Below are 4085 nucleotides of genomic sequence, written 5' to 3' on the forward strand. Positions count from 1 at the left end.
ATACGGGCAATCCCCGATTAAATCATACAAACAGACAAAATTGGTTAATTCGTTGTAGTTCTATAAATAGAACAAAAACAGCAACAAAACCAAAGTTTCTTTGAAAACCGCCGTACCAAGCATAGCTTTAACACATAATTGCATACGAAGTATGCAATGTGTAAAAGATTAAAATATGCAAAAAGAAGGCAATTGGGAAAAACTTTACAACAACTAATGCATGACGTAGCTGATTGCGTTTGTAACCATCTCAACTATCGTAAGAGTGCGGGTTCGACTCCCACTCCCGGGAGAAAAGGCTTTGAAGAGATTTACAAGGTATAATCGAAACAGCTGTCGCCTTGTCCGTCCTGATGTCACGTTGTTTAAATTTTTCCCAAATTATTAAATAAATTATAAAACTAAAAATTGCTTCAAATAAATGTTTTCATACATTTAAAAAAGCAATACGGGCAATCCCCGATTAAATCATACAAACAGACAAAATTGGTTAATTCGTTGTAGTTCTATAAATAGAAGAAAAACAGCAACAAAAACCATAGTTTCTTTGAAAACCGCCGTACCAAGCATAGCTTTAACACATAACTGCATACGAAGTATGCAATGTGTAAAAGATTAAAATATGCAAAAAGAAGGCAATTGGGAAAAATTTTACAACAACTAAGGCATGACGTAGCTGAATGCGTTTGTAATTTCAACTATCGTAAGAGTGCGGGTTCGACTCCCACTCCCGGGAGAAAAGGCTTTGAAGAGATTTACAAGGTATACTCGAAACAGCTGTCGCCTTGTCCGTCCTGATGTCACGTTGTTTAAATTTTTCCCAAATTATTAAATAAATTATAAAATTAAAAAATTGCTTCAAATAAATGTTTTCATACATTTAAAAAAGCAATACGGGCAATCCCCGATTAAATCATACAAACAGACAAAATTGGTTAATTCGTTGTAGTTCTATAAATAGAACAAAAATAGCAACAAAACCAAAGTTTCTTTGAAAACCGCCGTACCAAGCATAGCTTTAACACATAATTGCATACGAAGTATGCAATGTGTAAAAGATTAAAATATGCAAAAAGAAGGCAATTGGGAAAAACTTTACAACAACTAATGCATGACGTAGCTGATTGCGTTTGTAACCATTTCAACTATCGTAAGAGTGCGGGTTCGACTCCCACTCCCGGGAGAATCGGCTTTGAAGAGATTTACAAGGTATAATCGAAACAGCTGTCGCCTTGTCCGTCCTGATGTCACGTTGTTTAAATTTTTCCCAAATTATTAAATAAATTATAAAATTAAAAAATTGCTTCAAATAAATGTTTTCATACATTTAAAAAAGCAATACGGGCAATCCCCGATTAAATCATACAAACAGACAAAATTGGTTATTTCGTTGTAGTTCTATAAATAGAACAAAAACAGCAACAAAACCAAAGTTTCTTTGAAAACCGCCGTACCAAGCATAGCTTTATCACATAATTGCATACGAAATATGCAATGTGTAAAAGATTAAAATATGCAAAAAGAAGGCAATTGGGAAAAACTTTACAACAACTAATGCATGACGTAGCTGATTGCGTTTGTAACCATTTCAACTATCGTAAGAGTGCGGGTTCGACTCCCACTCCCGGGAGAAAAGGCTTTGAAGAGATTTACAAGGTATAATCGAAACAGCTGTCGCCTTGTCCGTCCTGATGTCACGTTGTTTAAATTTTTTCCCAAATTATTAAATAAATTATAAAATTAAAAAATTGCTTCAAATAAATGTTTTCATACCTTTAAAAAAGCAATACGGGCAATCCCCGATTAAATCATACAAACAGACAAAATTGGTTAATTCGTTGTAGTTCTATAAATAGAACAAAAACAGCAACAAAACCAAAGTTTCTTTGAAAACCGCCGTACCAAGCATAGCTTTATCACATAATTGCATACGAAATATGCAATGTGTAAAAGATTAAAATATGCAAAAAGAAGGCAATTGGGAAAAACTTTACAACAACTAATGCATGACGTAGCTGATTGCGTTTGTAACCATTTCAACTATCGTAATAGTGCGGGTTCGACTCCCACTCCCGGGAGAAAAGGCTTTGAAGAGATTTACAAGGTATAATCGAAACAGCTGTCGCCTTGTCCGTCCTGATGTCACGTTGTTTAAATTTTTCCCAAATTATTAAATAAATTATAAAACTAAAAATTGCTTCAAATAAATGTTTTCATACATTTAAAAAAGCAATACGGGCAATCCCCGATTAAATCATACAAACAGACAAAATTGGTTAATTCGTTGTAGTTCTATAAATAGAACAAAAACAGCAACAAAAACCATAGTTTCTTTGAAAACCGCCGTACCAAGCATAGCTTTAACACATAACTGCATACGAAGTATGCAATGTGTAAAAGATTAAAATATGCAAAAAGAAGGCAATTGGGAAAAATTTTACAACAACTAAGGCATGACGTAGCTGAATGCGTTTGTAACCATTTCAACTATCGTAAGAGTGCGGGTTCGACTCCCACTCCCGGGAGAAAAGGCTTTGAAGAGATTTACAAGGTATAATCGAAACAGCTGTCGCCTTGTCCGTCCTGATGTCACGTTGTTTAAATTTTACCCAAATTATTAAATAAATTATAAAATTAAAAAATTGCTTCAAATAAATGTTTTCATACATTTAAAAAAGCAATACGGGCAATCCCCGATTAAATCATACAAACAGACAAAATTGGTTAATTCGTTGTAGTTCTATAAATAGAACAAAAACAGCAACAAAACCAAAGTTTCTTTGAAAACCGCCGTACCAAGCATAGCTTTAACACATAATTGCATACGAAGTATGCAATGCAAGGCGAATCCATACCAGGTGGCAGCACCGCGTCAGCGTATGGAACTTTTTTTTTTGCAAAATATTGTATTATGTCAAACTCAAGGCGAATTCAAAATTTGTATTGTTTACATTTGAGTGTTTACAAATAATTGGTAAGTTATATTTAAAGCTTTCGGTGTTTGTTAATAAAACGAGTGCATATTTACGTAAAAAATAGTATAAAACTTGTTTAAAATGGGAAAGTGCGTTATTTGCTTAAAAAAAATTGAACGAGGGACTGGGCCGTTCTTCCAGGTGCCTGCCGACGACCAAAAACGTTTGTTGTGGGAAAGCAGCTGCCAAATGTACCTACGAAGGAAAGATTTCATTTGCGCAGAACATTTTTCGCGCGCGGACATGATTTGTGGTGGAAGGAAGGCAAGATTACTGCCAAAAGCAATACCATTTCGGCCTTTGGCAAATGATACAAGCACTGTTTGTACGCCAGAAACTGAAGCTTTACACTGCGATCCATTACAAAACGAGTAAGTTGCCCTGTTACTTTCTAGTTGAAATGCATACAAATATGCAATTATACACTAAATATGTTTTTTAACTAGTTCGGGGCAGTTTTCCAAAATGGACTTTGTATGTACTGAGGACACTTCTTTGGCTACAGCAAGTAAAGATGTCCAAACGCAAACAGCAAGAGAGCTTGTAACGGACGCTGAAACCCAAACCCAGTAAGTAGCTGTAAAAAGGAATTGTGAATTAAAGTTTAATGCAATATCTTTTAATATTTTAAAATATTCTTGCAGCTGTATAATTTTCGAGGCGTTAATGGATCCCGAAATTAGGATATTAAAAAAACAGATAAAACAACTAAAGGAAGTCAACAAAGAATTGCGTCGTGAGCTTGACAAATCCAACCTTGTGCTCGATAATTTCAGAAAAATATTCACGGAAGGTCAAATACAGAAGATGGTTTGTCCAGGTATGTTAAAGATTTTATTTTTTTTATTGATTGTGAGAGTAATTTTATAATTTAAACATAGATCGTAGGGTCTTTTGGGACTGGAAGGACATCTCGAGTGCGATATGCCTAAATGCGGCTGGACCGAGAGCTTATCACCACCTTTATGATAAGGGGTTTCCACTTCCCCACGTCACCACTCTACAGCGTTGGTCTCGAAAGACCGATATGAGCGAGGGTCTTCTGGCTCCATCATTCGATGCGTTGGCACACATGTCTGAACTCACTGAGAGTGACAAAATGTGTGTTCT

General features: G+C 35.3%; 1 long non-coding RNA gene across 1 annotated transcript; it reads left to right on the forward strand.

Moving 5' to 3' along the window:
• The first annotated feature begins 2885 nt into the window (after window positions 1-2885).
• Window positions 2886-3738, forward strand: LOC137246711 (uncharacterized). The gene is made up of 4 exons (XR_010951660.1): window positions 2886-2974; window positions 3040-3346; window positions 3422-3544; window positions 3620-3738. It is a non-coding gene; the product is annotated as an uncharacterized lncRNA (long non-coding RNA).
• Window positions 3739-4085: the final 347 nt, after the last annotated feature.

Source organism: Eurosta solidaginis, chromosome 3 (assembly GCF_040869045.1).
Source record: "Eurosta solidaginis isolate ZX-2024a chromosome 3, ASM4086904v1, whole genome shotgun sequence".
NCBI classification, from domain to species: domain Eukaryota; kingdom Metazoa; phylum Arthropoda; class Insecta; order Diptera; family Tephritidae; genus Eurosta; species Eurosta solidaginis.